At 35.3% G+C, this 12,734-nt stretch overlaps 1 long non-coding RNA gene across 2 annotated transcripts in view; it reads right to left on the bottom strand.

Annotated features, from left to right (window-relative positions):
• Nucleotides 1–12,734, bottom strand: part of LOC127551808 (uncharacterized) — a 127,050-nt gene that overhangs the window by 576 nt on the left and 113,740 nt on the right. For both annotated transcript variants that reach the window (XR_007951174.1, XR_007951173.1), the window contains one exon: nucleotides 2,577–2,953. This is a non-coding gene — a long non-coding RNA (uncharacterized LOC127551808). The remainder of the gene's footprint in view (nucleotides 1–2,576; nucleotides 2,954–12,734) is intronic.

Here is a 12,734-nt window from a genome sequence, read left to right as displayed (position 1 = left end):
TCTCTCCAAGATCCCTGCCAAGTGGTCATCCAGCCTCCACTTGAGATACTCCAGTGAAAGGGAACTCACCACCTTATAATAAGCCGACATTCCCATTTTGTCTCTCCATAAACAGGAACCTATCTTATATAAAGCCTTTTGGTATTAGTTACCTTTCGCTCCTAGTGCTGCTTAGTTTTGCCATTTGTTCTGTCAGTACCACTAACCACAAGTCAGACAGTAGAAGTCTAACTTCCTTTCCAAATGTTAACTCTAAATTCTTGAAGAGAGCTATCCTAACAGTCTAAAGCCCTTTTTGTCTGGCCCAGACCATGTGCCTTTAGTAACTGATTAGGCTGCATGGTGTTAATTATTTAAAAGACATTTATAGCTCTTAGTCACAGACTTCTGGAATGTGAAAAAATTGAATGTATTGGGACCAGCTGCTTATAAAAAACAGTATCTAGAAGAGAAGGTATCTCTTCAGATTTGATGAACTGTTTATTCCTATGAGGGTATTTCTGGCTGTGGAGTAGATATGTTCTATCCAGCAAAGACCAGATCATTGAGGTTCATTTTTCTTCAGTCCGAGGAGTTTTATCTGTTTTGTTTTTAAATTATTTACTTTGTTGATCCGTTCTTTCCAGATGGTAAACTTGAATTTGAGGCTAATCTATACCTGGCCCAATATAATAAACAAACCCACCTTTCCAACACCACCTTGCCAGAGATCTTTCCTTCTTCAAGCTAAAGATTCCCCAGTTCTTTCAATATGTCTTTATCCAATTCTTCAATACTCCCTCATCCTAGTCATCTTACTCAGTTTGATTCAGTTTGTCAAGGGCTCTCCTGAAATTTAGGCAAACTTCATCTTGAATGCAGCTACAGCCTATTGTCCAAAATTTAATTATATTAAGATCATTTTGAACAAATTGCTCGCATAGCTACTTATCTCTCTTCTTCATCATATGTGAACACTCAGCATTTAACACAGCCTGACACATAGTAGGCAGTTAGTCGATGAGACACTAAGAGTATTGTGATTTTATTTTGCACATAAGAATATGGAGGCTAAGAATGGCTAAAGAATTTATTCAATGTCACGTAGCTAGTGCCAATCGGTCAACAAGTATTTAAGTGTCTACTATATAGCAGATACTCTCTAATGATAGAGACAAATACGTGTTAATATATAGAGCATAACTATAAAATAAATGAATACAAACATCTAGATGTGTATACACATATATATGTATACTGTATGTGTATATATGTGTGTATATATGTATATAATATGTCTATACATAAATGTATATGTATATACATATATTAGTAGTTAAATACAAAGTTGAATAGAAGATCACTAGCAGTGAACAGGGTCAGGAAAGGTTTCAAGCTAAAGATAATAGCACATGTTTTGTTATTATTATTGATGAGCTGTTTCAGGTGTTTCCCACAAATCTGTGACTCCATTTGGGTCACAGTATTTTCTAGATACTGTTTTTTATAAGTAGATGGCCCCAATACATTTAGCTTTTACACATTTCAGAAGTCCATGACTAAGAGCTATAAATATCTTTCAAATCATTAACATCATGCAGCCTAATCTGCATTTGAGCAAAGGTACTGATTTGCCATTTCCTTCTCCAGCTCATTTACAAATGAGGAAACTGAGGCAAACAAGTGAACTAGGGTCCAGGGCCATCCAGCTAGTAAGTGTCTAAGAGCAGAATTGAACTCTCAAAAATGTCTTTGGATCTAGCACTCAGTGCACTGTGGTGCAACCTAATGTTCCAATGACACTTATGCTACATTTTAAAACTTTGTGATAATGAAAATAAGGACATAGTTTATTCCAAGCATGAAAGATTTCTGGTGCAGAAACAATGGTGGAGAAAATATCATATGTGAGGAATTATTATTTAAGTTCATGTTTCCTGATTATAAGTTTGTAGATATGAAATTTTTCAACCTAATCTCCTATATAATTCTTTTATGTCTTATCTAGTTTGGGCAAGACTCCTCCAGCTACAGGTGATCAGTATTTTCCCCTTCAGTTTCCAATAGATATCCAACGGATAGAAGGGTTATTGTCAAAGGCAGTTGTCAAGAGTGCAATTAGTTGGGAACTCCAGTCAAAATGTCAAAAGGAGAGTGTCTGAAGTCTTTCTTGCTTTGACAGTGATTATACAGGGTATGATAAAATTTCTGCATAACAACATGTAATCTTAGTATTGGATTTTAAAGTTTGTTAAATGCTTAGCTAAACAAATGTATAGGATATCACTTGAGCCTCATAGAGAACTCATGAAGAGATACAGGTATTATTATCCCTATTTTACAGATGAGGAAACTGAAGCTTAGAGAGATAAAGTGATTTCCCAAAGCCCCATAAATAGTTGGTACCAAAAATAGAATTTGAACATAGTTCTTCCTGACTTCAGGTCCAATGCTCTATCTCTAGTATTAAGCCATGCTGCATCTACTAATAGAATAATGGAAGACTGATTTTTAAGGCAGTGAAAATACAACAAAATACAATATTAATATTTAATATTTAATTATTAATATTTAAATAGTATAGTGAAGAATTTTACCCTTTTTGTATGTTGAGAAGCTCTTTAAGGTTCTTTTAGGATCCTAAAATTATTCCTTTGATCAATTTCTATTGTTCAGTAATAAAGATGGGGATCAAGACAATTCAGATTAGGTTAAATATATGCAGATCTAAATATGTGCCTCCTAGGTGGCATTCTTTGTGTTGAATGGATCTTACTTTACCATCACAAAATGAAAATCACCTCTTCTTGCATCTGATGAAAATAGTCTAGAATATGAACTGATGCTGAGTGTAACAAGCAGAATCAGGATTACATTGTATGCAGTAACAGCAAGAATATGCGATAATAAACTCTGAAAGACTTGGTTCTTCTCAGTGGTGCAATGATCCAAGGCAATGGATAGAAAATGCCATCTGCAACCAGAAAAAAAGAATTAGGGAGATTGAATGAAAATCAACATATGCTATGTTCATTTCAAGCATTCATTTAGTTTTGCTCTAGTAAAAAGTAAACACATTACAGCTTTCTCTACCCAAGTCAGCCTATTCAATTTTGGTTTGGCTTTAAGTATTAAAAAGTTTATGGTATTTTTTCCTACTCTTTAGTTAAACTTTGTTTCCTTATATGGTGGTCTTCACTGTTCCTGCTAGGGTAATGAAGAATGAATTTCATTCTTCTTCCATCAACTTTTCACATGTTGAAAAATATTATCATGATTTCCTAATATCAGAAATACAAGGGAAAAATTGTTTGTTTCTTCAAAGTATTCTTAAAATACAGTTCTTCTTTAAGTCGAGGAAATGTTTTTTTTTTTTTTCATTCAACCACTTTCCACATGGCATCATTTCAAATCTCTTCACTATCTTCATTGTTCTCATCCAATTGCCTTCATTCTACTTTGTCAATATCCCTTATAAAATGTAATATTCAGAAGAGGACAAAATAACAGTGTTGTTGGCATTAACAGAAAATTGTATAATTTACAAAATATGTTATGTATATTTGTAGAGGACCCAGATACTGGGGAACTCTGAGAGAAGTATGCTTGAAACAAGGTATTAACCCAGTGGAACTGATGAGATGATGGTTCTCTAGTTCACATATATCTAGCATGATATGATATATTAATTATGTCATTTTAATATATATAATTATATCATATCATATATCATACATATTAGAATGACAGAAAGTAGGCATAGACTCACACCTAATAAAACATTTGATAAAATCCAACACCCATTCCTATTAAAAATACTAGCGAGTATACAAATAAATGGACTTTCCCTTAAAATAGTCAATAACATCTATTTTAAATCATCAGTAAGCCTCATATGTAATGGGGATAAACTAGAACTATTCCCAATAAGATCAGGGATAAAACAAGGTTGCCCACTATCGCCATTGCTATTCAACTAAAAAGCTATTAGAAATAATCCACAACTTTAGCAAAGTTGCAGGATGCAAAATAAATCCACATAAATCATCAGCATTCTTATACATCACTTACAAAATCCAACAGCAAGAGATACAAAGAGAAATTCCATTTAAAATAACTGTCTATAATACAAAATATTTGGGAATTTATTTGCCAAGGGAAAGTCAGGAATTAAATAAACAAAACTACAAAACACTTTCCACACAAATAAAGTCAGGTCTAACCAATTGGAAAAATGTCAAATGCTCATGGATAAGTTGAGCAAATATAATAAAGATGATGATACTACCTAAATTAATCTATTTGTTTAGTACTATACCAATCAAACTCCCAAGAAGCTATCTTACTGAACTAGAAAAAATAATAACAAAATTAATCTGGAAGAACAAAAGGTCCAGAATTTCAAAGGAATTAATGAAGAGAAAAGCAAATGAAGGTGGCTTAACTATACCAGATCTAAAACTCTATTACAAAGCAGCAGGCATCAAAACCATTTGGTGCTGACTAAGAAATAGAGAAGGTGATCAGTGGAATAGTTTAGGTTTACAGAACAAAATAACCAATGACTATAACAATCTAGTATTTAACAAACCCAAAGGCCCTAGCTTTGGGGATAAAAACTGCTGGGAAAATTGGAAACTAGTATGGCAGAAAGTAGGCATAGACCCATACCTAATACCATATACCAAGATAAGATTAAAATGGGTTCATATATAGACATAAAGAATAATATAAACAAATTAGAATAATATAGGTTAGTTTATCTCTTAGATTTGTGGAGAAGGAAGGAATTTGTGACCAAAGAAGAACTAGAGATCAATAATGATATTTTGATTATATTAATCAAATAGATAATTTTGATTACATTAAGTTAAAAAGTTTTTGTATAAACAAAACTAATGCAGACAAGATTAGAAGGGAAGCAATAAACTGAGAAAACATTTTTATATCCAAAGGATCTGATAAAGGCCTCATTTCTAAAATATATAGAGAATTGACTCAAATTTATGATAATTCAAGCCATTCTCCAATTGATAAATGGTCAAAGGATATGAACAAACAATTTTCAGATAAAGAAATTGAAACTATTTGTAGCCACATGAAAAGGTGCTCCAAATCACTATTGATCAGAGAAATGCAAATTAAGACAACTCTGAGATACCACTATATACCGTTCAGATTGGCTAAGATGACAAGAAAAGATAATGATGAATATTGAAGGGGATGTGGGAAAACTGGTACATTGATACATTGATGGTGGAACTATGAACAGATCCAACCATTCTAGAGAGAGATTTGGAACTATGTTCAAGAAGTTATAAAGTTGATCCAGCAGTGTTTCTACTAGGGCTTATATCCCAAAGAGATCTTAAAGGAGGGAAAGGGACCCACATGTGCAAAAATGTTTGTGTCAGCTCTCTTTGTAGTGGCAAGAAACCGGAACCTGAGTGGATGCCTATCAGTTGGAGAATGGCTGAATAAATTATGGTATAAGGTATATTTTCTAAGTATAAGGTCCTCTGTCCCAGTTTATAATTGCCTTTAGATTTCCCTATCATGGAACTGAGAGAAAAAAAGGATCATTTCTCTGTTTTCTTCACAGGAAAGACTATTGCTCATGTAGCCTCTGAAGGTATCTATCCTATTAGGCAGCTTGTAATTGTTATGGAATATTATTGTTCTGTAAGAAACGACCAACAGGATGATTTCAGAGAGGTTTGGAAAGACATGAACTGATGATACTAAGTGAAGTGAGCAGAACCAGGAGATCATTATACCTGGCAACAGGGCTATAAGAAGATCAATTCAGATGGACATGGCTCTCTTCAATATTGAGTTGATTCAAACCAGTTCCATTTGCTCAGTGATGAAGAGAGCCATCTATACCCTGGGAACAGAATGTGGAACACAACATAGCATTTTCATTCTCTCTGCTGTTATTTGCTTGCATTTTGTTTTCTCTTTCAGTTTTTCTTTTTCTTCCTTCTTGATGTGATTTTTCTTGTGCAACAAGATAACTGTATAAATATGTATACATATATTGGATCTAACATATATTTCAACATATTTAACATGTATTGGACTACCTGCCAGATAGGGGAAGGGGGGAGGAAGGAGGGGAAAATTTGGAACAAAAGGTTTTGCAAGAATCAATGTTGGAAAAATTACCCATGCATATGCTTTGTAAATAAAAAGCTTCAATAAAAAAGAGGGAATGGCTAAAAGTTCTAAGTCAAAAAAAAAAAAAAAGATTAAGTTTGATATGTATCAGAGAATGGATATGGATAAAGGTCATCCAGTCTCTAGATACACAACACTCTTTGGTATGAACTGCAAATGTAATCAGATCAAGACATAGTCTAAAAAGATTATCACTTTCTTCTATATACTATAATGGTGATAAAGTAGCCTGGGATCTTAGCATCTCTGACTTTTATGTCATACTGGCAAGCCATAAAGACCGTGTAAACTCTAAGACTCCAGATGTTTTTTCATACAAGTTGCTGACTAGTCACATCTCTCCAGAACCAAAAAGATAATATTTGCACCTTATTTGGCACAATATCTGGAATACACTTGCCACTTAATAAATACATGTTCCCTTTCCTTTCTCTTCACATAAAATGACTGAAATTGTGTTATCCCAAGCCCAAACATCTAGCTTAAAAATTCAGTTTATAAAGGTGTTCAATGTCTTAGCCTCCATAATCTGCTTTACCTAACCTCAGTTCTTAGTATGGGTTTCCAGAAATATCCCCATATATGTTCTTTGCTTCTTTTTCACTCCTAGCAAAGCTGTTTTCTAAGTATAAGGTCCTCTGTCCCAGTTTATAATTGTCTGTTTCATCTTTAGCTTTCCCTATCATGGAATTGAGAGAAAAAACGGATCATTTCTCTCAGTTTTCTTCACAGGAAAGACTATTTCTCATGTAGCCTCCGAAGATATCTATTCTATCAGGCAGCTTGTAATTCTTACCCATGTCTAGCTCCTGGAAGCTTTTTGTTTTTCTTGAACCTAGCCAACCCTCTAATCCTGGCTGGCTTGCCAAAAGCAAATCTCTTAGCCAGACTGTAATCACTGGTTTTACCTTTGCTAGTAAAATTATCTCGTCTCTGATGTCCTGAACTGACATCAGACTCTATTACCTGGAGACAAAGTCTCCATTTTTCCTTTTTTTTTTTGAGCTTAATATTACTATTCAACAATGTGGGCTTACTAACTAAACTGAGAGATACATACTAGAGCCAAAGGTTACTGGTTATTTGTTCCTGCTCACACTTGCAGGTTCCCTGAGTCAGTCAATCAATAAACATTTATTAAGAACTTAATATGAAACAGACATGGTGACAAATTTTTAGATACAAGGAAACAAAAGGAAACAAAGAACTCACATTCAAATGGGAAAGATAAACATAAAAGCATCTAGATACATCATATATATATATGTATATATATATATATATATGTATATATACACAGACTAGATAGAATTTAGTCTAAGAGGGAACAGCTCTAGCAGCTAAGGAAACTGAAAAAGGCATCCTAAAGACATTGGCATTCGAGCTGACCTATGAAGGAAGCCAAGAAATTAGGAGAAAATGTCAAGCATAAAGAACACCTAGTACACATGCATGGAAATGGAAGATACAGCATCAGGGGTGAAGAATAGAAAGCATATCAATATAGTTGAATTACAGAGTACAAAAAGTAGCAAGAGCAGGAAAAAGTAGCACAAAAATGCCATTTTGTGTAAAAGCATTTATTACTAAGGAGATGACTTTATACATGAACCTGGAGATAATGGATAGCCACTTTTTTGTTTGTGAGAGTGATACAGTGATATCTACACTGTGGTAAAATCACTTTATCAGCTGAATGGTGGATAGATTGGAGTGGAATAAGGCCATAGACAAGGAAATCACTATTGGTCAGAGAAATGAAAATTAAGACAACTTTGAGATACCACTACACACCTGTCAGATTGGCTAAGGTGACAGGAAAAGATAGTGGTGAATGTTGGAAAGGATGCAGGAAAACTGGGACACTGATACATTGTTGGTGGAACTGTGAACAGATCCAACCATTCTAGAGAGAGATTTGGAACTATGTTCAAGAAGTTATCAAACTGTGCATACCCTTTGACCCAGCAGTGTTTCTACTGGGCTTGTATCCCAAAGAGATCTTAAAGGAGGGAAAGGGACCCAAATGTGCAAAAATGTTTGTGGCAGCCCTTTTTGTAGTGGCAAGAAACCGGAAACTGAATGGATGCCCATCAGTTGGAGAATGGCTGAATAAACTGTGGTATATGAATGCTATATTATATTATTGTTCTGTAGGAAACAATCAGCAGAATGGTTTTAGAGAGTCCTGGAGAGATTACATGAACTGGTGCTAAGTGAAACAAGCCCAGAACCAGGAGACCATTTATACACGGCAACAAGAAAATTATACAATAATCAATTCTGATGAACGTGGCTCTCTTCAACAATGAGATGATAAAAACTACTTGTGCAGTAATGAAGAAAGCCATCTAACCCAGAGAGAGAACCATGGGAAGAGAGTGTAGAATGCAAGTCTCTCTGTTGTTATTTTGTTTTCTTTCCTGTTTTTTTTTTCCTTCTTGATCCAATTTTTCTTGTGCAACAAGATAACTGTATATATATGTGTGTGTGTGTGTGTGTGTGTGTGTGTGTGTGTATGTATGTGTGTTTGTATATATATACATACATACACATATTGGATTTAACATATTTTAACATATTTAACATGTATTAAACTACCTGTCATCTAGGGAAGGGGGTACAGGGTAGGAGGGGATAATTTGGAATAGAAGGCTTTGCAAGGTCAGTGTTGAAAAATTACCCACACATATGTTTTGTAAATAAAAGCCTTTAATAATAATTTTTTAAAGGACTGTAAGCAAGGACTCTAAACAAAAGACTGTTGGGCTAAACTAAGATGGCAGATGTACAAGTAGTAAAAAGATTTGACAGAATTTGAACATGGATTGGATATGTGAAATGAATGAGAGTGAGGAATAAAGGAGAGCATGAGATTATGAGGCTGGGTGACCATGAAGATGTTGGTGCCCATTTTCCTATGTTAAGAGACTGTGCCTCAATGATTCATGTTGGGTTGGACTCATTCCAAAGAAAAATTGTTCCCTGAAGTTCCAGCATCCTTCAGTCCTCAGAAACCTGTGATTTCTTTTGTTTAATTCTCCAATCAATACAGATCACAACCCGTGTGACACCCAAGCCTTTGTGCACTGTTATGTTTCAGAAAATATCATTACCTCTTGAAAAATATAAGACATCTTCTTCTTACAGCTCTCTGCATGGAGACTTTGGGACATCCTCTTTTTTGGTAATGGACTTCTCTAAAATTATCTAATAATATCTAAGTTTTATAGAACACTTCTCTGACATATCATTTGATCTTCAAAACAAGTCTATGAGCTATGTGCTATTATTATCCCATTTCACTGATAAGAAAATTGAGACACAGAAATGAAGCAATAGCTAAAAATCATGCAGCTGATAAAGATCTAAGCTAAGATTTAAGTCTAAGTCTAAAATGCCCTCTACTGGGTCATACAACATCAAGAATGGTTCTTGAATGATAGATACACAGTGAGACTATCACTTGTGGTGATCTTCTTCCCAAATGCAGCCAGGTGATAAAAGTTCAGATCTTTTATTATCTCCAATATACCCCGGTTAGCTTAGAGGTCTATCTCTCTGCTTGGTTCCAAAAGCTCCCTCCGAATGTTGCCAAATCCAAAGGTTTTGTCCTTCAGCCTCTGCCTCTGCTTTCTTCAGCCTCCAGCCAGCTCCACAGATGAAGATGAATCTGGTTGTCCACTGAACTCTCGACTCGTAGCTTCTTCCTCTGAAAACTCTTCTTCTGCCACCAGCCAGCCAAGTGGAAAATATTCTGCCTTGCCTCGGAGAAAGGGCTTCTGGCGTAATTCCACTGAAATCTGTCAAAGTGCTCTCTGTCTGCACCAGAGTTGCTCCTCTCCAGTCCAGCTGAACTCTCTTCTGCGACCACCCAGCCAAGTGGAAAATATATTCTGGAATAGCTCTCTCTTCATTGGCCTTATATGTGAATCTTCTGAGAGAATGGGATTATGGGTTTTCTCCCATAGTGCTCTCTGGCCCAAAGAGCTTTAAGGGAGGTGTGAACGCAAAGGTGTAAACACAAGCATTGTACTAATTAGTTCTACTTAGTACCTTGTTTCAGGTTCTGGACAAAATCTTCTTGTAAGATTAGATCAACTCTAATTAGTTAGCAGTTTGTAAGGATTCCAACAATCACTCAATGCTTTTCTAGCTTGGTGGGGTCTGTCAGAGTCTGCAATTCTCTGATGTAATCTTCAGATTCAGACTTTTAAAAATCCTGAACTCAACAATATCTATTAACAGAGCATTCTCTCCAGCCCATTGGGGCATGCATGTCCTGGTGTGACCGAGGGAGAAACAGAAATCAAATGGAAGATGCTGGAAGATGACAATCTTGTCTCTTCTCATAGTGCTGTAGAATACTCACTACCCAAAATTAATAATAATAAATATAAATATAAAATAATAATAATAAATAATAATAATGAGGTACTATTTTGATGAAATTCCCTACCCAGAGGAAAAAATTTAAAAGATTCATGTCCTTTAGATCCCAACCCAATCTCAAATGACTTGTACGTTCCTCAGATATAAGGAGTATAATAGCAATTTTAAACAAGGAATATTTTTCAGGACAAGTCATTATCAAGCAATTACTAATGTCAGCCACGATGATAAGTCAATAACACAGTCCCAGACCTCAAAAATAGGGATTGAACAACTGTGTCCTTTCTCTGGAAATTCTGCTTATTGACCTAACAGCATGGAATTATCTTTGGCCTTCTGTGAAATCTTCACATAATCCTTCTGCCTCCTAACCTTTTGGTGACTTCTAAGGGATTTTTTTTCCTACTTCTATTGTCAGAGAGCCAGAAGGAATAATGGGAAGGTGGAGATTAAGAACAATTCACGTAGTTCACTAGCAGTTCTTTCAAGGAAAGTTTACATGGGCACTATCATGTAAGTCTGGCTCTCTTAGTATTATTTAGTTGTCTGATCAGCCTACACCCTAATTTTTCCTTTTTCACCCCCTCTTTCATTAAAATTATCCATAGTAACTCAGCTCTGCCTGTAAACCCTCCACGAAAGTCACTGAACCTACCTATTTGGAGAAATCCATCAAAATTTGGGGGAAAGAGTGAGTAAAGACATAAAAACTAAAAAAAAAAAAATCACTCAACTTGGATATTGATGTATTCCTATGAATTCCACTAACTCCAAAAGGCTGTTGAACAGTTTATCAATGGACCTATATTCTTATCCACACTGCAATTTGCACTTCTTGGTTTGGGCTTAGATAATTATTCTTAATTCCAAGGCAAATTTACCAGCTCCCTAGATTTCTGGTCATATTTAAATCAGTGATCCAGACTTCACTGACTACTATAGCACATGCAATATATGATTGATGAGAGGAAACAATATTCAAACAATTATGTACATACATGATATGTATGGAGTAAAATGGAGGCAGTTTAAAATGGAAGGCATCAGGAATAAGGAAAAGCTTCTTGTACCAAGTAGGAATCAAGTTGAGCCTTGAAGGAGGGGAAGCTCAAAGGTGGAGACAAAAAGGGAATGTGTTCCTGGTATGGTGGACAACCAGTGAAAAGAGATGGAACCAAGAGATGGAGTATTATGTATGAAGAACAGCAGGAAACTCAATGTTTTTGACTTACAGAGTAAATGCAGGAGAACAAATGGAACCAAGAAGGAAAATCCATACAATGTTCATCCCTGACTCTAGTCTTGTTTCATTAACACTATTTTGCCACTCTATCATACCTCCTTCAGAATCTACACTTCTGAAATCCAGAACTCTAATCAAACAAAATGGCCAGTTGCAAGAAGCCATTGTCTGTATTTCCCCAGGCTTTTCCCATTCTCAACCTTTCTTGGAAATGGGGTCTCCATCCACATTTCTTTTCTTTCTACGCAATGCTCTACCATCTAGCTGCTGCTGCTTACGATATATATGTTTAATTAATTCAGTTCTTACCTCCAACCTGTAAATAGTGGGAGTAGTGTCCTATTTATATGTTGGATAAATAACAAGGATTCCCCAGGAGATGCAATCCTGGTGAAAGAGGGTAACTGTAATTTTCAGCCATGAGTAATTGTGTATAATATAATCCTAAATGATTTTTTCTTCCGTAATTTCATTAGAGTTTAGAAATTTAATTAGATTTTGAATCACTCTGAAATAAAGTAGCAAAACACCCAGAGACTAAGAGCAGTGGTTATTTTGTCCTCGGAGGCCAGAATTCTTGGTCTCAAATTGGCATGTGTTCATTAGGAGGAAGTTTGCCGAACTTTTTGATATATTATCGTCTTTCAGAATGGACTCTCAATAGGTCTTTGGAGAGCATTAGAAGAGCACACAATTATTATGCGTATTCTTCTTGAGGTTTAAGATCATCTGCCTTGCATATACTTAATAAAAATATGTCTCTAAAGTTGCTTAAGAAACTGTGCTTGATAGGAAAGATGTTCCTTGAATGCCCCAATGCTGTTCCTGGTTTATTAGCAACTACCTGTACATTATGATACAGTGAGGGGCTGTTTGCTTAACTTTAATGATTATGTAAGGTTGATGGTTATTTTTATTGCTACAACATACGAACTGTCAT

The sequence above is a fragment of the Antechinus flavipes genome, chromosome 2, assembly GCF_016432865.1.
Source record: "Antechinus flavipes isolate AdamAnt ecotype Samford, QLD, Australia chromosome 2, AdamAnt_v2, whole genome shotgun sequence".
NCBI lineage: Eukaryota > Metazoa > Chordata > Mammalia > Dasyuromorphia > Dasyuridae > Antechinus > Antechinus flavipes.
The sequence above is the reverse complement of the archived record's forward strand: the minus strand, read 5'-3'. Positions and strand labels throughout refer to the sequence as shown.